Below are 24716 nucleotides of genomic sequence, written 5' to 3'. Positions count from 1 at the left end.
TGCATAAATAATACTGTAATTTCCCTGTACAAAAAAACAAACAAGCAAAAATGTCAGTAATTTGTCTTTATTGATAAAGTACCTGAAATGAAAGTCAAACTGTTAATTTAGAGAGATTGTTTGTCATTTTACTATATTTTGAATATAATTTGAAATGACAAAAGATTACTGTAAAAAAAATAGAGATGTTTTAAAAAACCTTAAAAAATAGTAAATCCAATGAGCATTTTTTGTGTGTACATGAGAAACTATTTACTTTGAGATAACTGTTGTACTGTATGCAGGCCTATTGTATGTTTTGTATTTTAAATCTAAAGACACAAACACATTTTAAAAAAAACACATTTTTAAAAAGAAATACTTTAAGGTGTATTTTGTATGATTTTTTTTCCATTTAAATTGAAAAAACACGTCACAAAAAGTAAAAAAAAACTGACAGATGCATGAAAAAGCCTTAAAAGGATAGTTCACCCAAAGTTGAAGTTTATGTAATCATTTACTCACTCTTGACTTGTTTCAAACCAGTTTTGAGATTTTTTTGTTCTGATAAACACAAATGAAGATATACTGAAGAATGTTGGAAACCGGAACATTGACATCCATACATGGTCAAAAATGCAGGGTGTCACACAATTCATTTATGTTGTCCTAACAAACATCAATTAACTTAATGTAACAAATTTAAGTGGATTGAACAAAAAACAATTAACTTGTCCCAAAGAAATCTCAACCATTGTGTTGTTTCAGCTCATTTTAAATAAGTAGTTTGAAAAAGCAGCAAAATCATTTTTTGATTGTAGAAAAAAGCAAATGATTCCTCTTTCCTCTTAGTAATAGTTAGTTAGAACTGCATTGTTCTGAAGAACTCTCAAAAAGGTTCTTTATGTGAGTTTAGGGTTCCTTTTATTAAATCTGTAACTAACAAAGCATCTTATTATTCACTCAAGTAATTATTTCACTTATTTTATTTAATTTTTTATGTTCAATCCACTTAAATTTCTCAAAATTATAAAGTTAACTTAATTAATTTGTGTTGAGACGCCATGAAGAAATTCTGTGGAACCAAGCATTTTTTTTTTTACTGTGGTTTACATTGGTTTCTGGTTCTCAATCATCAATTCAGCACTCTCTTAACACGTCATATTGTTTTTTCATAAAATGTCTACACATTTTTACTTTCTTTACATGGTACCTGTATTACACACTGTCCATTTTTGATACCTTTGGCCATCTTAAACATAATTGTGAAGATCAAATGGAAGAGAAATATATATATATATATATATATATATATATATATATATATATATATATATATATATATATATATATATATATATATATATATATATATATATATATATATATATATATATATAATTCTTATTTATTAATGTTGTCAGCTAATAACTGTTGTACAAGTACTGTCAATATTTTACTAAAAGTTTACTTTATAAAAGAAATAATATATATAATATATAATAATATATAATAATATATATATATATATATATATATATATATATATATATATATATATATATATATATATATATATATATATATATATATATATATATATATATATATATATATATATGGATTGGATTGTTCGTTTCTTTTTGACACTTTAACCTGCAAATGTAACACCAGACAAACAAATTAATTAATTAATTAAATATTATCAAATAATATTATTTATATAAATTATTATAGTATTATTAAAAGAAATACTATTATTATTAATATTGAGACTATTCATGATAATTAAAAATATATATATATATATATATTTTAAGATTCTATATATCGCTTTTTAAAGCATGGTTCCTTATAGAACCTTTTAGAAAGCTTTCTGCTATTGTTAAAAGCCAAAGAACCCTAGTTTGGTACTATTTAGAACCATTTTTCCTAAGAGTGTATGCTAGTCAGTGGTTATTGTTTTTGCAACATTCTTCAATATGCGTATCTTGTGTTTTTAATAGAACAAATAATAATAATAATAATAATAATTAACTTGGTCAGCACATCAGTGGCACAGTGGATAGCACAATCGCCCCACAGCAAGAAGGTCGCTTGTTCAAGGTCCGGCTGGATCAGTTGGCGTTTCTGTGTGGAGTTTGCATGTTCTCCCTGTGTTCACATGGATCCCCCCGACAAGTCAAAGGACATGTGGTATAGGTGAATTGGGTAAGCAAAATTGTCTGTGGTGTATTTGTGTGAATGAGTATGTTTGGTTTCCCAGTGATGGGTTGCACCTGGAAGGGCATCCGCTGCGTAAAACATGTGCTGGATTAGTTTACTGTTCATTCTGCTGTGGGGACCCCATATTAATAAAGGGACTAAGCTGAAAAGAAAATGAATGAATGAATGAATGAAGAATAAACTCAAACTAGTTTGGAACAAGTTAATGGGGAGTAGGTTAAACGAAGACAGAATTTTCATTTTTTGAAAAATGTTAATAATAATGATTGATTTTCGTCTTTGTGATGAATTTATTTTAATCATATTTGGATGATGATTTTGTTTCATTTATCATTTCCATAAAGCATTTTCCCCTATTGAATAAGCGGAACTGACAGCAAAGCAAGTACAGGGTTGAATAATCTATATGAAGAAATATGTTGCAACGCAACCTCTCTAAGATTCCTGCATTTCTCAGAAAACCTACAGAAACTTACTTTGATGCAACATGTGGGCTATTTTTGTTAAGCCAGAATCATCTTTAGCCAATGCCGATCAGGAGGTTTACTGTATGTTTAATCATGTGTTCTTTTGATGAGTGCACAGTATGTCACACATTACCATTATTTCATCCTGTAAATAATTAAGTAAGCAGCTTTCAGGGCAGCATGCAAAATATATTCTACTGAAAAGTAGTAGCCTTTTGTCTAAACGTAGGCTTCTTTGGTGAATGGAAAAGATCACCTTAAAAATGTGGCCCCATATATTTTGATCTGGGTCAGTTTACGGGAAAAAACTCCACCCAATCAGTTCTCGTTAGTTGAATTAAAGTGTTGCCATAAAGAAAATAAGAACATCATGTACCAGAAACCAGTTGAAATGAGTCAGTCAGTCCACTGACAAGTCAGAACGGAATGACGCTGTCTGATTCACATTTAATGAACGTTTGTCGCCATCTTGTGTTCATTATGTGGTCACCGAAATATAGAGAGAATTTCTGTTGGCTCTATTTTATTTCTAATTTTAAATTAAGAAGGCAAAAGTACATTGCCATATATGGTTTAAGTAGTAGTAAAAATGCCTTTATGCAATGCAATTGTCCATGTATCTATTATTAATAGCTGCAATCCAGATTAACAATCAATAGTCATCCGTATCGTGAGACTCCCATAGTACAATTTTTTAACTGGCTAAAATACATTTTGAATAATGGATAAACACAGCTATTTTTAATAGCTCAATAAATATATTTTTGAAACTGGAAATTTATATGCTATTCCCAAATGTATTTCAGGAGAAAGAAAATACATTTCCAATCTAAATATAAACGGACATAATATTTAAATATACCTGCAGTCTAAAATAGTTTCAAGCAACAAAAATATCTAATTTTATAAATGTTAGCAACATATGATGTGTAATATTAACAAAATTATTATTTCTTTCTTTTTTCAATCAGCACCAAAAAGTGTTTCTTAAATATGTAATACTAAGTAACTTTGAAGTCCTCTGTAAAGTTTGATGTTCATTTTATTGAAATAAAAGTGTGACTGCAATGCTATGAACAATGTTTAAATATCTGATAAATAATTGACCATTCACAAAGTCTGTTTCGTGCTCATCCAGGCAAAGATTCCCTTTTTGCTTTCATATTGCAAGTACACTGGTGGGCAGACCGATGTACAGTAAAAACATCATTACATTTTAAATAAAGTTTATGTTCTGCTTATGTTATGGAAATCACTTATAAATATAAAACAGCTTATGAAATGTCTGTGTTTGTTGCTATTTAATGGCTTAGAAGGTCAAGACTGAAAATGGAAAGGAAGTTCTCCTTATACTTAACTTTGTCATATGTTTTCTATTTTGTTTGTCATGTTTCGTATACAGTACTTAGGCTACAGTTTATGTTCAACTAATCTATAACAATTAGATACATTGTAAGAAGTATAATTTAAAAAATGGTTAAATTTAGTAATATTTTGATACTTTTGACCTTTTTTACGTTAAAAATGTTTCATTTTCTTTTTTATGTGAATTTAGTAAAAATGAAATTACTTGTACATCTAGTTTACCTAAAAAAATATAAATTATTATTATTTATTAAGCAAATTGAAGGAAGTTAAGGATAAAAAAAGGCCTTTTCCTCAGTTAAAATGAATGAAACCAAGAAATCAGCATTTTCGTAATGATGTACATTTTTCAAAATTATTTTGTTTTGGTTTAGATGCTGTTTTGTTAGAAATTAATATGTACATATACATTTTAGCTCTTTTTGAGAAACCTTGAGTTTGAATAAATGTAATAGTTTAATTTAATCGTTAACTAATTAGATTTGTTTATAATCTAGGTATTTCTTCATATGTTTATGTCATGGTTTGTGTAATTTTAGATTTTAAATAATTTCTCAATATTAAATTCATCACAAAGTGCAGTCTACTGAAACATATTACAGTAAAACAATGTTATAATCTAATACATGGGTCTCAAACCCCATTCCTAGAGGGCCACAGCTTTGAACAGTTTTGCTCCAACCCTGATCAAACACAGTGGATCCAAAAAATGAAAGTGTTCATGACTCTTTTAAACACCTTGATTATTTAGATCGACCGTGTTTAATAGGGTCGGAACAAAATTGTGCAGAGCTGCGGCTCTCCAGGAATGTAGTTTAAGGCCTATGATCTAATAATGCTAATAAATACATTTTTGTACTTTATACAGATTTTACACACATTATGGGGGTTAATGCTTGTGAAATTTAAGGAAAAAACTCATCAAAAGTGTTCTGTTGTGAATTTGGCATCATGTGCTTTGTTTGTTTTTCTTTGAAAGTACTTATTATTAGCCCAGTTTTGTTATAATAAAAATAGAGACAAAACCCTATTAAAAACAGGTTTTAATTTCATAAATCACCAGTAGATGGCGTTAATGGACCGTAATTAGATTTTGATTTTCTTTTTAAGTGAATGTAGTGGGGAAAATGTGTGTGGTGGTACCGTAACATAGACTGTAAACTATATAGTAAATAGACTATATATTTTGATAACATACATCTGAATTATAAGAAATGTTTATTTCACAAACCAACTTGCACAAGATTATGTTAGAGGTGTTTGCAAAAATCTTGCATTTGACACCTGCGGTATCACCTGATGCTTTAACAGATGCTTTTAACATCTAGATCTGTGAAATGTCACAGCCTTAAGAATAATTCGATCACACTTGACAAGCTTCATCTTAGATAGATTTTAGAGACAGAAAAACACAGTCCCAAAACCACCCACTCCAGACCCTTCACACACGCATCTCATGCTGGAGAAATCACTATTTAGCAGCACAGATGGATCTTACACAACAGATTCAGGAAACCAACTTTCAGAAGACTTCTGTCAAGAACTGGAAATGTTTGCCTTGATGCTGACTGGTCAAATGCAGCATTCTGTCATCCAATAATTTGGTTTAGTGACAGCTGAAGATAATAAATTAGCATTGGAAAGCAATTTTACATCACATGCAGTCTCTTTCTTCTTACATAATAGAATAATTAGCATCATGTTTCATAATATAACATTTGAAGTAAAGGGTATTCATTTTAATTTAATGAAATATAACTTAAATGTCAAACTGTCTAGAATTTTTCAGATCTGTTGAAAATATTGGACTGTAATCATGGATGAGTTTTGCTTATTTGTGAATACGAGTAAAAATAAGCTAACTCACTTATTTTATCTTGGCCAACCACTGAACTACTCTAACACCCTTTTAATAAAGCTTTTACATGTACAAATGCAGTATTTTGAAGACAATTGATGAAAACTAGGTATTTCTGTGGTTTAATTAATGTGATTTATGTGATTAAATGTACAGTGTGGCATCATGAGTCCTTAGGTTTACAAATAGGGTTTGTCAGATAAATAAGAAAAGGATTACCAGGTGCCAGATTAACACTGATAACAATCAGGCCATCCTCCATCCACCAATATGGTTTTGTTGAATGTAGCACTTAACGTATCATTTGGCTGGCTCACATTACTTTAATGTTCCTATAGAACTAATGGTCTACACTTTTGTACATGTTCACACTTTAGGATCAAGGAGTGATTTTAGTTATACAGTACTCCATCATTGAAACTAGAAAAAAAAGGAAATATGTCATTGGAAATATGTTCCAAGGACTACATTTTTGCAAAACCAGTTTTTAAGACAATTTTTTGTACACATTTCTAAACATAATAGTTTTAAAAAGTCATTTCTGATAACTGATTTATTTTATTTTTGCCATGATGACAATAAATAATATTTCACTAGATGTTTTTAAGACACTTCTATACAGCGTAAAGTGACATTTAAAGGCTTAACTAGGTTAATTATGTTAACTATGCAGGTTAATTAAGTGTAATTAGGCAAGTTATTGTAAAACAATGGTTTGTTCTTTAGCCTATCGAAAAAATATATAGCTTAAAGGGGCTAATAATTTTGACCTTAAAATGGTTTTTAAAAATATAAAAACTGCATTTATTCTAGCCAAAATAAAACAAATAAGACTTTCTCCGGAAGAAAAAATATTATCGGACATACTGTGAAAATTTCCTTGCTCTGTTAAACATCATTTGGGAAATATTTTAAAAAGCAAAGAAAATTCAAAGAGGGTTAATAATTCTGTCTTCAACTGTACGTTTGCCTGAAGTTTCTAAAAATGTTTGCTATGAGGCGTTATATCATTTTGGAGGGTGTTTCTGGAGTGGTCAGTTTTCTCGATAGCTTGTCTTGTACAGTGTCATTCTTAGGATTCATAGTGAACTGGGTTCAAGCTGAGTGTCATATGGTTCCAGAAACTAGGTAAAAAGCACTGTAAAATCATGGTGAAAACCTCTCTTGTTTGCTTTTGAAAACATCGGTTGGGTTTGGATAAGGGGAATATGCATGACAAGCTGGCCGGCTTCTTAAAGATGCGTATATGAGAAGGACATATAAATGCCACATTTGAGAAAATATAGCACAGTAACGTTTTGGAGATTTCCAAAAATGTAGACAATGCATTTGGTGGATTGTCAACATAAGCTGCAAGGAAACGTCACCAATGCAATGTGTTTGCAAAAATGTAGCCCTGTGCTTGTTTTCCCAATGAGTTGAAATTAGTTATTCTTTACTTGTTCCAAGTGATGATGTGAATGCATCCAGGAAAATTATCTGAGAGGAAACTAGTTTTTAGTGTTACCATATATTAGTTCTTGTTACTACCCATGCAAAAGACACTATTAGCTTTCTGTACATAAATGTAACACATTAGAATATGGATCCGTTGTTTCATATAGTCTCCAGCTGCCCAGTCAATGTTCACTTACATCACTATAGTTCCTATTGCGTTAAGATAGACCAGCGTAATCTCACAGCAGTTAACTTTTTGATTTAGTGGCTAATTTGCATTCATGTGTACAATCTCATTTGTACATTTTAGTATGACTTGCTCATCCCATAATGAGGGCTAGTGTTGGGGAGGGCTTTGGGGCCACACTTCATTTTAAAATTCATGTCATGTTTGAACAAATTACTCTTCTGACCATATGTAAAATTATGTTTCCTTGTGAGATCATGCTGGATTGACCCAACTCTGAAAGGTAAACACATTTAGTCCCACTGTTTCAACACTTTGTCAATTGGTCAATGTTTTTCCTATTCACTGGCTTGCTTGCTTGGATTGGGATTGTGGAGCTGTGCACCGATGAATTCTCTCTTCAGTGTTTAAACTTTCAGCAGTGAAATTTAAACCACACTAAACTAAACTAAACTGAACTTTACTAGAACTTCTATGTTAAGCGGCTTTGACACAATCTAAAAGGGCTATAGAAATAAAGATGAATTGAATTGATGGAGTTCCTGTAACTAAGAGCATTGCCAAAAAGGTTCTATTGGACCTAGAAAAAAGTTAATCTGGTGCAAAAGCCCCTATAAAGCAATTTACAATGGTGTCAAGAATCAAAGACCTGAAATATCCATTTTATAACACGATCATGTCAGACCCCACACAGAGTAAAAGTTTAGGCTGGTTGTAAGAAACTCCTTAGAGACCAAAGCAAAAGAAGCAGGTCTTTGATGAAAGCTGATAGACAGATGAGCAACTCCAGCTGTCCAGATCCCCTAGGCATCGGTTTACAGCAGCCTAAGTGCCTCCCCAAGAGATCCAAAGCAAATGCACGCAGGCCCCACTACCCTTTAACATACAATATGATACACCACATACTGTCCTCATATCAGCTCTGTTTTCATGCAGCCACACACTCATGTAGACTCACACAGATCTCGCTGTTCTTTCTCCACACTTCATTTTATTGCTTTTATGTCAGAATTGCAGGGCAGTAAAACACATGCCCTCCCCGCAGATGCTCAAACAAACTCATGCATGCTGAAGCAGCTGATTCTCTGTCTCTCTCCTCGGGGGGCTCTGCTGGTGCCAGACCCAACGGCTGAATGTTGTAATGCTGTTATTCTCTAGCACTTAAATGCCTCAGCTGTCGAAAAAATTCATGCCGCCTGCCAAACATCCTGGGCCTAGTACAAACTTCGGGGATGTTTTAGTAGCGATTTTTTTGTCTGTCTTCTGACCTCTGCTGTCTAAATCAAGCAGTGTTTGCACTGAAAGATATATTATTTTATTCATTCATTCGCTCATGCAGAAGGCCGGCAGCCAAACCTAAACCTACAGGACGTGTAACAGAGTAAGAAAGAAACAGCACAATTGAAAGCTGTAACATAAATCACAGTTGTTTCTCCAAGACCATGGTAACATTAACTGCAAAGGAAATTGACATCTGCAAAAATTAATAACCTATCAGATTTTTCCTCTGGTAAAAAAAAGGTTTCTCCTCGTGTTTCTTTATTTTAGACTACATCATCGGTTTTGCTATAGTTAAACTCAGATTTGTCTGCTTTTAAGCGACTCAGGATTCAAAATGTCAGTATAAACTCAGCATTTCTTATAACAGTTTTTATTGATCACAAGATTTCAGCTTGAGGTTTTCAGACTATTGATGCTAAGAATGCTAAATTAGTATTTAGGATTATGCTTTTTAAATGTTTATATAGCCATAAATATTACATTTTATTAATGTGTTAGTAAATAATATTTAAAGGGCACCTATGAGGAACTTTTGCAAGCTTTTTGGACAGAGCTGTGTGTAGGTATAGTGTGTCCACAGTGATACTGGAGTGATATAAACACAACAAGTCTCTTTTTTATTTCATGGAGTTAAAATAGGACCATTGTGGTATAGGAGTGCAGTTTTCCGCGCCCACCGAATTGATTGACAGGCAAAGAAACTTAAAATATTTCTTCCAACTCTCTGTGATTTTTATTAGTTAAAAACTTTTTTAAAAGAGAGCATGTTTGTAATAAAGGCAGTAAAATCGATATGCAATTCTTAACCATTATAATCACCACGGCTGCATGGTATCAGTAAATGCTAATATGTCTGTGTGTGCTTTACCGCAAACAGCATTTATGTAAGACTCAGAAAGGTTTGAAAAAACTCCACCACAAATACATGAAACTTACTTGGCATTTGTTGACTAATGAGTTGCATTTTAGCTTCATCTGTGTCTGTATCTATCACTGACTGCTGTTTATCTGACTTAATGCATGATGAGAAGCAGACATGCATGTGGGAACGGTGAGCAAGGAGAAGCAGCTCATTTGCATTTAAAGCCACAGGCTACAAAAACCGCTACAGTATACAGACACAAAAATGGGGAGATTCTGGAGGCTTTAAATAATCTGTTCATTTTGACCTGAAACTATACAGACACATTTTGGAGACAACAAAGGCTTATCTTACATCTTGGAAAAGGGGTAAAATAAGTGCTCTTTAATGGAACTGAACTAACAAGAAATATTATATTACCTAATTTTAAAAATGTAACTTGCATGAAAATAATGCCTTCCTGAGATGTAAGGGCGGCAAATTACTTGTCATTTTTAAAAGTGTTAAACACACTAATGAACAAAGGTCAAAAGCTGTCACTTGGGCGGTACCATTTAAAATATTAAACTTTTATATCTTACAGGGGCACATAGGGACCTTAAAGTAACATTTTTTAACCTGTAGGGTATACTTTTGTACCTTTAAGGTACTATGAAGTACACATTTGTACTTTTTACTGTACAAATGTGGACCTTTTAGGTGTAAGAGTGTACCTTCTGAAAAGGTACTGCTTTACTGATAGCTTTTGTAGTGAATGTGCTATGAAGATAATGAAAAATCATTATTTAAAAAAAATAATAATAATGGCTATGATTATCAATATTATTATTATCATTTATTATAAAAATAAATCTTAGACATATTCTTAAACATATTACAGACACCACCAAGGGTTTGGTTTCAATAGACTATTTTTAAGGATGTAAACAACACTAAATATATATATATATATATATATATATATATATATATATATATATATATATATATATATATATATATATTTTTTTTTTTTGCTCGTTTAAACTACTTATTTACGTTAAGCTAAAACAAGACAATTCTTGAGATTTCATTGGGACAACTTAATTGTTTATGTTCAATCCACATAAATTTGTTAAAAGTGTTGACAACAAGCAGGAAATGCTTATGGGCCAATGACATCACCACATAGAAATGGTTTATAGATTTTATTCCAAGAACTAATAGTTTTATAATCTGTGTACTTGATTGGTATGTAATCATTTGTCTCGTTTGCGTCGATATTTGATCTCTTAAACAGAATTTGTAAAAGAAACATCTACACTAAAGATGACACCGGAAGTAAACATAATCGAGAGCTCCATTAAGGAAAAAGAGCAATACCCTTATTTAAACTACATCAGATGATCTGAAACACAAGTGTTTGAGTGTTGCTCTTTACAGCTGTTGTGCAATTAGTTTTACTTTAATGGATTTATAAGTGGACAGAAGGTCCTCTCCTCCACCTCTTCCTGTGCGGGATGAAAAATGCTTTGATCAGCTAGAGAGGGACGGCTAAGTTTATGTGATAGAGTGCAGGAAAAGGAGTGTTTGTGTGTATAGGGTCTACAGATGTGTGTATGTGTGTGTGTGTGTGTGTGTGTGTGAGGGTGAAAAGTTGCAAAGGATCAATCACGCTCATTGACAGGTGTTGTCCAGGATGAAGGCTCACCCGGGGATCCCCCAGAGACTCATACAGTGGTCCATCATGCTGCTGGCAGAAGGGGCTGATGGGATGCGCTGACCAGCCCATCTGTCGGGACATGGACATGACACGTATGGCTGCACATCCACACTTACTGCTATAATGAATAAGAAAAATCACTTCAGAACACCACATAGGCCTGAATGCCATTTATTCATTCATTATTTTTTTTGCATTCTTAGCATAAAGCATTTATTTTAAATATAAGGTAAAGCAAATATGATGACAAACCCTAATTTGGGCTTGAAATTGGACAGCTAATGGTTGAAATATTTCAGCAAAAGCAACAAAATGTTTTGAGATTTTAAAAGCTTTTTTTTTTCTCAGAGAAACAATGTAAGCAAGATTTTAGCATTTTGCATGATTTAAAGGTGCTGTATGTAAGTTTTTGACTCTTCTAAAGTATAAAAATAACATAATATGTTTGCAGACATTTAAGAAACATGCCACGTAAACATTCTTGTTTATCTGAAAAACAATGCTAAAGTCAGTTATTCAGCTTTGAAAATGTGTTTTCTGTGCCGTAACACCTGTCCGTCTTTGCCTTCATGAAAAATAACATATTTCAATCATTTAGTCAGGAGGGCAACCAAAGCATGTGTCTGTAACTGAAACGGACTCTGCATTATGTGACTCCAAAATGAGTCTCGGGTGGTAAATTAATTAGCAAAGAATATACATATTATGAGTGTAAATATTAGGGGAGCAGGTTACATTGTAACCCCGTGTCCTAACAACATGCTATGTGAGGACATTTGCAGTGATAAGCAATTTGGCTGTTTGCACCAGACGAAACACGACAAAATTTAAATACAGCCATATGCACTCACTCAGGAAATGGTAAAGTTCTTAATGTTATAAATACATATTAAACCTCTTTAACATTATTATGTGTACATGCTAAATCAGTGATATGTGTTGGTTTGCATTATTTCACAGTTCTAAAGTTCCATTTCAAATGGTTTATTTTATTTTTAAGATCTGAGGTAAACGATCTGCTGTTGCTTTCTGTAGTATGGCAATACATGTCATATAAAATGCCATTCAAACTCACTTCATTAGCATTTAACACTGAATAAAGCACATAAGATGTACCTGAGGTAATCATTGTCAGTTTTCTGTTGTTCACCTGTGAGAAGGAGAAGCCGTTTCTAATATATCAATTCGAGGTGTAAGAACAAAAACTCTTTTTAATATAGTAAAAAAAATTCTATCGTGTGCTGTTGCTTTCATTTCGAGCATGATTCATTTCAGCCTTGTTGGTCCTCAATCTGGCAACTTCAGCATGTGTTTGTTTTGATCCAGGAATGCAATACCTAGTTCAACCACTGGGTGTCAGTCTTAGGCCCCGTTTACACTAGTGCGTTTTAGTTTTAAAACGGCGTTGTACAATGAAAACGATCCGCGTCCACACTCGCGTTTTACCCAGCGTTTTATGAACAGCTCTCCGTCCACACCAAAACGCTGAAAACGCACATCACGTGACCACACAGACACTCTCGGGCAAGCGCTCCAGCATTTCTACCCAGATGAGAGCTCTGCTTGTCGGACTGCTCATCAAGCATCTCCCGCTGGATCTAATCTCACTATATTTGCTGAACGTGATATTTCATTCATGTTGTTGTTGACATAGGCCAATTCCCTGACTTTGGTCATTGGAATCTATTAAGTTACTTGTTCACGGGTAACATGTTTTGGTTAAGCGCAAAGATAAGTTAAGGATTAATCCAGGTACATTGACTGATCGCTTGCCTTTATTTCCTACAATGTATAAACGTATTGTATGTCATACTTTTATAATTATCGATTATTAAAACTGATATTTAGCAAAAGAGAGGGTGCGTTTCGTATTTTCACTAAAATTGAAAGGAGGCAGTTGTTATCGGCTCCGTTTTGTTATAAATATCCACACAGTGAAGATGACGCTCATATATGCAGCACGGCGCCTCAACATTTCTGCTGTCTGTTAAGTTGCTAACATTAAAAAGAAAATAGGCAGTTCCTTAAATCATGTTTACATTTTATTGTTGAGAAAGTGATACAACGTAGCCAAGGTGATGTGAATGAAGTTATAAAGTACACTGTTCCCTTTGAAGATTTACCCGTGTCCTCGGTATGTTTTCCATATCAAACTGAGAAGGGGGAGACTGCAGCCTTGATCAAACTTGCGAAGTCTTAACTTACAAGAAGAGGATGCGAGACTGAACTGTGTGTGGGCTACTTAATATTGAGGAAAAGCCCCAATCAGATAGGCGAATGTCTGCAGTCCCGCCTCCGTTTTCAGATGTCTCCGTCTTTCCCCATCCACACTGAGACGGAGCAGCAGCGTTTTAGAATGAAAACGGCCACTCCAGCGTTTTCAAAAAGCTTTGTTTTCGGCGCTCGAGAACTCCGGCGTAGTGTAGACGGATGGCGTAACCGTAGCAAAACTTATGCGTTTTCAAACTAAAACGCATTAGTGTAAACGGGGCCTTACATACTGCATCTTCAATACGTTACTTGAGTGTCTCTAGCATGATTCACCATATTGTTAGCATGTTTCTAAAGTTTATAGCATTTAAAAATATTTCCAGCACAATGTAACATATAGTGCAGCAATCTTTCGAAACACTTTTAATGATAGCTTTGTAGCATTATTTAGCAGCTTGCTAATGCTACTAGCATTTTAACTGCTTTTATTTGACAAACCAGTGGTAAATTGGGCATATAGCAGGTTTTAATTGAGGTTGAGCACTGCTTTTATTTAACAAACCAGTGGTAAGTTGGGTATATAGGTTGGCTGCACAACAACACTTCCTGCTATACCGAATACAAAAGGCCATCTCTTCAGAACATTATACAGATCTGAACATACCATTTATTCAATCATTAGTTTATTTGTTTTTTAGCATTTCATTTGAAATATAAAGGTAATGTGATGAATAAATATGATGAAAACACTTAAATCGGGCTTGAAATTTGACAACTATGGTTGAACAAAAAAATTGAAACTCCTTGAGTTTTTATTGTTTTTTTATCACTAATGTCAGTACAATGTTGCAAACATGGTTTAGCATTTTGCATGATTTAACATGTTACTTAAGTGTCTCTAGCATGATTCAGTTAGCATGTTTCTAATGTTTAAAGCATTTTAAAAATGCTTTAGCACAATTTAGCTTACTGCTGCTATGTTTTTAAAAACTTTTAGTAATAGTAGCATTATTTCGCATATTTCTAACGCTATTTGACAAACCAGTGATAAATTGGACATATAGCAGGTTTAAATTGAGATTAGGCACTTTTTAGTTGGTCTTAGCTAAAACCAGCTAAACATTAGCTTGACAATCTTTGGCCAACAAACTAGCTCAGGGTGGTTTTAATTCAAAGCTTGCTCACTGGTCTTGGCTGGTTTAGGCTGGAGGAAGCTATTAACATAAAGTAATTAACATATGACTTGAACTTTTTGTATTACAACGTTTTTAATTAAAAAGTATTGTATTACTGTTGGGTGGCATAATGGCTCAGTGGTTAGCATTATCACCTCACAGCAAGAAAGTCGGTGGTTCAAGTCCCGGCTGGGCCAGTTTGTCATTTCTGTTTGGAATTTGCATGTTCACCCAAAGTTTGCAAGGGTTTCCTATGGGTGCTCTGGTTTCCCCCACAGTCCAAAGACATGCAGTATATGGTGAATTGGATTAACTAAATTGGCCGTAGTGTGAGAGAGTACTGGTGTTTTGCAGTACTAGGGGACAAAACATTTTAAATCCAATCTCTCTCTCTCTCTCTTTCTCTCTCTCTCTCTCTCTCAAATTCAAAGCATAAACTTAATATATCATACATCTTTTGTGGTCAGTATCTCTGTACATGTTTTTATAGAATACATTTGGAGGGATTTTATCAGACTGAGGGTATATCTATGCTTACAGCCTGGGCAAGTTGCTATAAATCAGTACTTTAATTTGTGTGTAAACCCATGTAGACAAAATATATTGTCTTATATCTAATCCTTTAGATACACATAAAAAACAACATAAGAAGTATGTTAAGCAGACGCATCCAACACAGAAACGGGTTGATTTATCTGTGTGCTTATTTTTTTCTTAAAGCCATAAATCCAATGTGGTTTGAACAAAGAAAGATTTACTGTCTGTGTGAGGGCTGTTTTTGTACAGGGCTTACTCAGCACCTGCTCATTGTTTCTTCATTTAACACTCGGCTGTATGGATATTCATTAGAGGCAATTAATTGATATTGATAGTGGATGCAGCCAGCAAGCCGTCCGGATTGTGATTTATTGGTGCTTATTAGAGAGCATTGATCAGTATTGAGTTGAGATCTGGTGGAGCCATGTACTGTAGAGATGATTGATCATTGGGAGCTGCTCTCGATAGCGGCCCGGGAGTCATTAGCAATGCAATAATAATTTACTTTCGATGAGTGTCTGTCTGAATCAAGACTGTTTCTTCAGACAATAAAAGAATTGAGTTAGTGTTGCCCTTCTTTTTTTTTTTTTTTTTTTGCTAATTGATAAACATCAGCTGTGCTTTTGAAGTGGATGATAAAGATGAAGATAGAAGCGACAACTGCCTATTCAAAAGTATGTTGCTTAACCGTTCTGGGGTGCGTTTTTTTAAAACCATTGTTTGACAACTATGGTTCCAAGTTCCGCCGTTACAAACATAGTTAGTTGATATGGTGTTTCCCAAATCCATCCTTCAAATGAACATTCGCAAACTGCGTAACAAACTTGTATGCAGCCGTGGTTCATGATGCTATAGGTGAACTATTATTCAAAAGCGGAATATAAGTTACATCTCCAAAGCTTGTGAAAACAAAAATATGTAGTATATGTTATTGGTTTCAATTTATAGTAGGTTATTTATTAAGAAATGTATCAATATGAGATGGGCCTATTGGTTAGAAGATTTCTGCAGTGGTTTGAATGTGTCAAATTGTAAAAGTAGACTTTCACAAGAAATAAAAAAACAAACAAATAAACAATAATAATAATAATTAATAATAATAAGTTGGATTTTTAAACATTTATTAATAAATAGCCTTCTGTAAATTACATCCATTAGCGATTTATATGATTTATATATGAGATTAAAATATGTGTTAGCTAGTTCATGTTTTAGAATAGAATATGGAACATACTTAATAATAATCGTAAAGAAAACACAGGCCATATATGAGCCGTTTACATATATTTAAATTAATATGCAAAACGAATATTGGATTTTTTCTAAATGTGTGTGTGTGGAAAACAAAATAATTTGCACAAAAAGTTTATGGGGTTCCCTCTAAAATCTTCACTTCACCCCGTCATTATGGACATTTTACATTATAACTAATGTTCAAATTATGGATCTGCAGCAAAGATACGAACGATTTGGAAAAATCGTCACTACATCGTTCTTTCCCCAAATGATGCCTCATACTATGATAGTTCAGCTGTGAGTTATGTCGTTGTTTGTGAAACGCACTCCTGGTTAGCAGGTTGCTGCTATTTATTTTCAATACAGCTGGCAGCAGTAACATGCTCTTCTACTGTTGCTATTGGTTAGGGTTAGTTGTTGTTAGTGGTTTCTAGTGCTTTGTGCAATGTGGTGAAAGTATTCCTTTACAGTGTTTTATTTCAGTGTCCCTTTGTGTGCTTTCCAGAATGTTTTTGTTGTGTGGTTGCTAAAATGGTCCTGTATGGTTGCTAGGGTGGCCTGAATGGATTTCAGGGTGTTGCTATGGGGTTATGAAAGTGTTTTTATACAGTTAGTTGTAAAGGTGTCTCTTTGTGTGCTACCTAGAATGTTGCTATATGGTTACTAAGAGTTCTACAGTGTTCTGAGTGGTTTTCATGGTGTTGCCATGCCATGAGGGAGTTAATGTTCCTATAGGACTTCTATTGTGTTTTGAGCAGTTTCCAGGGTGTTGCCATGTGGAAGTTTGTGTTCCTATAGGACTTCTAGAGTGTTTTGAGTGGTTTTTGGGTGTTGCTATGTGGGGGGTTGTGTTCCTATAGGATTTCTAGATTGTTTTGAGTGGTTTTCAGGGTGTTGCTATGAGGCAGTTTGTGTTTCTATAGGACTTCTACAATGTTTTGCTATGTGGTAATGGTGTTGCTATGTGGTAATAGTGTTCTTAAAGGATTGCTTGTGTTGCTATCTGGGAGTTAATGTTCCTATAGGATTTCTAGTGTGTGTTTTGAGCAATTTCCAGCAGGGGCGGAGGCAGGGGGTGGCTACGGTCACCACAGACACAATAACGGCCACCCCGCTGGCCACGCCACACAATGTCAATGGTGAGTCTTTAAATGTTTTAAAATATTGTACATACTTCAAACATTGTCCAAGTATAATGTGGTGTAAAAGAGAAGACAAGCTTTAGGCTATTTTGCAGTTCACTAATTTATATACAATTCCCTTGGAGTAGCTGACCTTGCTTATAAACTCATTGTTGAGTAACAGAGAAACTTTAATTTTTGAGGTCACAATTGCCATAGGATGAAATCTGCAACATTTCTTTTAAAAGCCCTGATCTTTTTGAGTAAGAAGCGTTTGAAGTTTCTATCCCCCTTTTTACAACACCATGTGCATTTACTGAATTATTGGGCTATTACTGAATTGATTGATGTCCCACAAAATGCATGACATCACTCCTGCTGCATCATTGATGTACAGGGCCTCCCTATACGACCTGTAATGACAGAAAAGAGGGTCTGAGTTTTTGGAGGAGGTGCAGGGTTGAGTGCTTCACTCTGGGTCAAGAGGCTATTGGCTATTGGGAGGCTTTGTATTGAGAGAGCATTCTGTGAGGGGGATCGATAGATCAATGCAGAGAATTGCGTGAATGTCTTGAATTCCTGTAGAGTGTCCCTCCCTCTCTCCAATCCCTCTGGGGTGACTGGCTGCTAATGTGCTAATGTGCTCTGCTTGACTTCTCTCTAAAGACAACAATGAGTTCTACTCCTCACTGTTTCACAAACATATGCTGGAGAGACAATGGAAAGGGTTCGTGTGGGTGGATGAGTTGAGGTAGCTTCAGCTTGAGTTAACCTGGAGGGCTCTTGGGTGGGAAAGACCGTGTTGCCAGTGTTAACCATTGTTTGGTTTCTGAAACAGGCAGGCCATGGGAGGAGATGGAGAAGCTCCCCTACTTGTCTGAAAGGCCAAAGGGCCCGTCATTCTCTCAGGATGTAATGAATATCACATAAGTGCAACAGATTGCGGGGTGTCTCCAAAATACTGAGATGTCATAGAACAGCACACAAACACAATGAAGAAGGCTCCACCGACTCTGCTATTCATGAGTTTTATTCTTCCTCTCCAGAGACTCATATCACTCATGAATGCTAAGATGATGTTAATCAGACAAAGACATGTTAAGGAATGACCAATACATATCTATCTATCTATCTATCTATCTATCTGTCTGTCTGTCTGTCTGTCCGTCCGTCCGTCCGTCCGTCCGTCCGTCCGTCCGTCCGTCCGTCCGTCCGTCCGTCCATCCATCTATCTATCTATCTATCTATCTATCTATCTATCTATCTATCTATCTATCTATCTATCTATCTATCTATCTATCTATCTATCTATCTATCTATCTATCTATCTATCTATCTTTACTTTGAGAAGTCTGTCTTAATTCTGTTTGTCCACAATAAAACCCCCAAGGTCCCTAGATATTCTTAGCAATTTAGAAGATAAGCCACTTCCAGTCAAGACCCCCATGTGACTCAATGTTTTTAGCACAGCAATTTGCAACAATTTTGGTGTAATGTACATTATTGTCCTGACTTTGATCCTCCTTGCTAAACAGGCACACACAAACACACAGACGTTCCCCTATGCAACAACAAAACAGTAGTTTTCTCCCACTGTGAGCACATAGGAAGCAATTGTCTTCTGGCAAGGCAACAGCTGTTTTCTTCTTTGGCTGTTTTCTTGAACTGCATTTCAATAAAAGCAACCTTCAAACTGAATCAAATGGGGAAACATTTTTTGATTACAGTAAAATCTTTTTATTTTTTAAATATTATGTGTTTTTAAATGTTCTTTTCCGTTTAAGTAAAATGTTTGTGCCCATGTTTAACAGCATAAAATAGATTGTGGTTACAAATGAAGTAAAATTTGACAGAGGCTGTGGAATAAAGTTGAGAGTTATGTTCAGTTTCTGGCACAGATCATCATTAGATTTGGGTATAATATCAGGTGCTCTTATAACACTCTCTGTAACTCACATCTCAGATCAATTTGGGAAAAAGAGCTTGAAGTGGATACCTTGGAAGAAGAATATGAGATGGTTTGGTCTCTAGCCAATAAGTTTTCAGTTTGCAACAGGGCCAGAGCCATTCAACTCAGGATCCTTCACAGAAATCATATCACACCTCATTTAAGACCTAAATACAACAAACCTGCTCACCTCTATGCAAATTAAATATAGGGGATCATATTCATTGCAAACGAGACTGTCAGGTGATTCAGGCCCATTTGTGCAGAATCGTTGCTCAAATAAACAACATATTTGGTTTGGACATGGATATAGACCTTTTCCCTTCTCCTGGGTTTTCCTTGCAAACTGATTAGGAGCAAGTATGAACAACAATTGTTTTGCCTTTTAACCCTTGCTGCTAGAAAGAACATTTTGATGTCATGGATCAATGTTTACACTATATTTGAGTTTGTCCTTCAGCTTATTCTCTTAGTTGTCAGGGGTCACTACAGCAGAATGGACCACTAACTATTCCAACATATGTTTTACACAGTGGATGCCCTTCCAGCTGCAACCCAGTACACCGTATGTCTTTGGACTGTACCTAGAGGAAACCTATGCGAAAATGGGGAAAACATGTAAACTCCACACAGGAATTCCGACTGGCCCAATCTGGACTCGAACCAGTGACCTTTTAACCACTGAGCCACCGTGCCACCCTTTAAACAGTGGACTTAACTTTAAAAAAGTGAGTAAACCCAATGCCTTTTTCATTTTTTTCCCACAGTATAAACACAGAGCCTGTGCTGCTTTGTTGAAGACTTGAAATTGAACTGATGTTTGTGGACACTGTTGAAACTTCATTCATTTGACAAAAAATGAGAATGAGCTTTTCTCTTGTTAAATAAATAGCAGTAGCTTGTGGTTGCAAATGAAGGAAGTTTGCTAAGGCAATATTAATATAATAATTTAAGGTTATCATTTTGTTAATAATTTTAAGTTTCTTCCTGTTCTTACTGTTCAGTACACCGTATGCTTTTAGGCCTCTCATATTGCCAGAAGTTGTGGACTTGCATTTTTATGAATCATAATAGACCACGGTTTCAGCTTTAAATATTTAATTGTGCTTTAAAAAACCACTAAATATTTGTGGGTGCACAAATAACAGCTTAAACACTTTTGGTGAAAGCATTAGAATTCTCAAAAAGTATGAGTATGAGAGTATGAGAATGAAAATGCTTGTAGGATAGCCAGGCTCATTGGAAATACTTGCCTCGGCCTACATTTTTGTGAAAACACATTTGTATAAATACTTTGCTTCGGGTACATTTCGACGCATGTTTCAGATCCTCTAGTGGGCGCTGTCTACATTTTTGCAAATCTGAAAAACATTGCTTCGGGTACATTTTGTTGTACATTTCAGGTACATGTCTTTCTTGTACACATCTATGAGAAGGCGGGGCTTGTAGTATAGTTGATATATATTGAACCACTGATCTAAACCCAACCAATAGTGTTTTCGAAAGCAAATGTAAGAGAAAAGTCTGCTGCGATTGAATAGTTTGAACTTGATACATTACTTTTATCTCTTTTGTGGAACTTGTTTTGGATAAATCAAACAAATTGCTTTGTATTGAAGCACAACAAAAACTGAGCTATTCTGAGCAAACTGACCAAAAAAAATTATCCTTATGGAGATAGATAGATGAGGCAAATGTATTCAATTATTAATCATATCAACTGTTGTGTTGTTTTGTGTCATTTGTTTGTTTGGTATTGTGCAAAGAACTGCACAAAACAAATCCTTTATACATCAATCATTTATTAATTTTCCTTTGACTTCGACCGCAGTGGAATGAACCACCAACTATTCCGACATAAGTTTTACACAGTAGATGCCTTTCCAACCGCAACCCAGCACTAGAAAACACATACACTCTCACACTCATGCACTACAGCCAGTTTAGTTCATCCAATTCACCTATACTGCATGTCTTTGGACTGTGGGGGAAACCGGAGCACCCGGAGGAAACCCACACAAGCATGGGGAAAACATTCAAACTTCACGCAGAAATGCTAACTGACCAACAAACCAGTGACCTTCTTGCTGTGAGGCGACAGTGCTAACCACCGAGCCACAGTGTGTAAGAATGATGTAAGATGTCCTACTGCCCTGTTACATACATTTTACCCAGAAACTACAGTCAAATATATGTCGATGTATTTATTATATATTTTTTTTTGTGGATTCACAAAAATGTAGACTGAAATATGTATTTGCAATGGTATCTTACGCCAATCTATAACTTTTTGATTTAGTTGCCAATTCATATAACTTTGTATGATCCCGTTCATACCTTTTTAGTGCAATTTGCTTACCTTCCAATGATGGTTGGGTTTAGGGGTGGGGTTCGGTGCCAGGCTTCCTTTTAAAAATCGTACGAATGAATTCTATGCATGAATTCTAAACTGACAAAATGTAAAATAGTTCTGTTTCCTCATGAGATCAGGATGGTATTTCCAATGACTACACTGAACTGATCTTTATGAGCATTGAGGCCAGATACCGCTACCATTGTCGGCACATTGTGTTGATATACTAGGGTCCATCTCGTTTTAGGACAGGTCACCTTGGGTCATCTGGACCATCCTGGCTGAACGCTGCTCTTTGTGAGGCTAATCTTGATTTCGAACAGACTGCTGGCCAGATTTGTAGCTTCTCTGTTAACACCAGCTGCATTCCAGTAGGTCTCCGTTGAAAGGCTGTTCCTCTGCTGGAATGGAGGCTATTTATCCAGTCAGCTGTAAAAAGAGACACATGAGATTAGCCATGTGGGAAATAAGAGGTTTACACATTTTGCTGGCCCGTTGTGTGATAAATTGCTTAGGACATTCCTCTGTTTGAATAAAAGTGTCTGCTTAATGATTAGGCATAAATTAATGTTGAGCAAATAATGAGAGAATATTAATTAATGCAACAATGCACAGCTGTTATCTTGGCTTTATTTTCATGCTTTTTAAGAATAAATGAGTCATTAATGTGTTTATAGATTACATTTAGATGCTTCTTATAATCATATCCATGACCTTCACTCATATTACCGGTGTAAGATTTTCTGTGTGCGGAATCCGGGATGTTAATGAAAGTTATTCTGACCTTTGTGGTTTTGTGGCTCTTCTGTTGGCAGGTTGATTCATTTTGTCAGGTCACATGAGGATGTCTGCAATCCATTTGGAAATGACGAGCGGTCGGTATGACCAAACGAAGACGGCGTTGGATCAATGATGTGATCATTCTTTTTGGCTGCTGCACAGATTTCCAGGAATGCTGATGAGGTGAGCAGGAGGAGAGAGATTCCTATCATACAGGCGCACCAGGGGACGTCATTTAACCCGATCCCTGTCTCACATTCTTTCCTGACAATCTTTTTTCTTCTTCAGACTTACATAATGCCTCATACAAGGACATAGAGTTGAAGGTGAAATGATCAGCCCTCCTGTGTAATTTTCTCCCAAGCTCTGTTTAGCAGAAAGAAGATTTATTTTTCAAGCCACTAAATCGTTTTTAGAACTAACTCCTGATAACTTGTCTTTGCCATGATGAGAGTACATCATATTTGATTAGTTATTTTGCAAGATACTAGAATTGACCAGAAGTGCTACTTAAAGCCTGAACTAGGCTAATTAGGTTAACTAAGTTGGGTTAGGGGTTTGTCAACAGTGGCTATCTCTTGGCACATTGTAACTTTTTGATTTAGTGACTAATTCGTATGAATTTGTTCGATCTCTTTTGCACAGTTTAATACGATTTCCTAACATCCCCTAATGACTGGTTGGGTTTCGAGGTGGGGTTTGGTGCCATGTGGTCAATGTGGTGCCATGCCTCCTTTTAAAAATCTTACATTATCCATACAACTGAACTAACCTGTCACGATAACCAGCGATCTTACTCCATTGATCGCTGGTTCTCACTCACAACAACCAGGGACTACACTTCCACCTTTGATGGACTACGTATTCATACATGCACTTCGCCCAGACACACATGCTTACTCATCTAGACTGATTACATTCGCAACACCTGAGGATTGTCAGAGACTGATTGCACTCACTACTTAAGCCACTCATTCACCCTTTCAGGTTGCCGAGTTTTTTATCAGTTGATGACACTACAACGTGTTTTCCTTGTCTTGTTTCTCCGTGTTTAGACCTTAGCCTAGATTATCCTTGTACCCTTGTTTGCCGCCTTCTGACCTCTTGCCTGTTATTCGACTACGATTCTGGATTGCCCTCAGACATCTGTTTGCCCCTGTATTGACCACTGCTTGCCTAACAACGAATAAACCTGCATATTGGATCCTGCCCCAGTTGTGTGTGTCATCCCCTGTCGTTACATAACCTCTAAACAGACAAAACGTGAAATAGTTACATTTCCTTGTGAGATCAGGCTGTTTGTTTTGAATTTCCAAGCTATCTCACTACAATTCATAACTTGTTGATTTGGTGGCTAATTTGAATCAATTTGTAAAATCTCATTTGTACAGTTTAATACTATTTGCTCACCCCCCAATGTTGATTGGGTTTAGGGGTGAGGTTGGGTGTTATGCCTCCTTTTTTAAAATCGTACATTTCGTGCAAATAAGCCACTAAGCAGACAAAATGTAAAATTGTTACATTTCCTCATGAGATCAGACTGTTTGTTCTGAATTTCCAAGCTATCTCACGGCAATTCATAACTTTTTGATTTAGTGGCTAATTCGTATTAATTCGTAAGATCTCGTTGTACATTTTAGTACAATTTGCTCACCCCCCAATGACGGTTAAGTTTAGGGGTGGGGTTTTTGTGCAATGCCTCCTTTTTAAAATCGTACGTTTCATACGAATTAGCCACTACACTGAAAAAACGTCAAATAGTTTAACCTTTCCCTCGTCAGATTGGGCTGGAATTTCTAAAGGGGGATAACAATTTTGACCTGTTAACAATATTGAAATGCTGCAAATTATCTTTCCTTGATCTGTTAAACATCACTTGGAAAATATTTTGAAAATAAATAAATAAATCACAGGAGGGTAAAAAAAACTTTGTTGACTTTATTTGCATACTTTAACAAAAAAGAAAATGTATAAACATTTGCATTTGTTTA

The 24716-nt window shown here is 35.2% G+C and overlaps 2 long non-coding RNA genes across 18 annotated transcripts in view; one reads left to right on the top strand and one right to left on the bottom strand.

Moving 5' to 3' along the window:
- Positions 1-2057: 2057 nt before the first annotated feature.
- LOC141379124 (uncharacterized) lies at positions 2058-24643 on the top strand. The gene is made up of 3 exons (XR_015516977.1): positions 2058-2190; positions 20126-20320; positions 22761-24643. It is a non-coding gene; the product is annotated as an uncharacterized LOC141379124 (long non-coding RNA).
- Positions 10678-24716, bottom strand: part of LOC141379122 (uncharacterized) — a 44901-nt gene continuing 30862 nt past the window's right edge. For 4 of the 17 annotated variants that reach the window (XR_015516942.1, XR_015516947.1, XR_015516946.1 and 1 more), the window contains 2 exons: positions 22730-22900; positions 21378-22374 (listed from right to left, as the gene is read on the bottom strand). This is a non-coding gene — a long non-coding RNA (uncharacterized LOC141379122). Of the gene's footprint in view, positions 11483-21377; positions 22375-22729; positions 22931-23019; positions 23092-24716 lie in introns of those variants that run through there. The other 13 variants (XR_015516943.1, XR_015516953.1, XR_015516949.1 and 10 more) reach the window with 9 other exon arrangements.

This window comes from Danio rerio, chromosome 19, assembly GCF_052040795.2.
Source record: "Danio rerio strain M-AB ecotype USA chromosome 19, GRCz13ab, whole genome shotgun sequence".
NCBI lineage: Eukaryota > Metazoa > Chordata > Actinopteri > Cypriniformes > Danionidae > Danio > Danio rerio.
The sequence above is the reverse complement of the archived record's forward strand: the minus strand, read 5'-3'. Positions and strand labels throughout refer to the sequence as shown.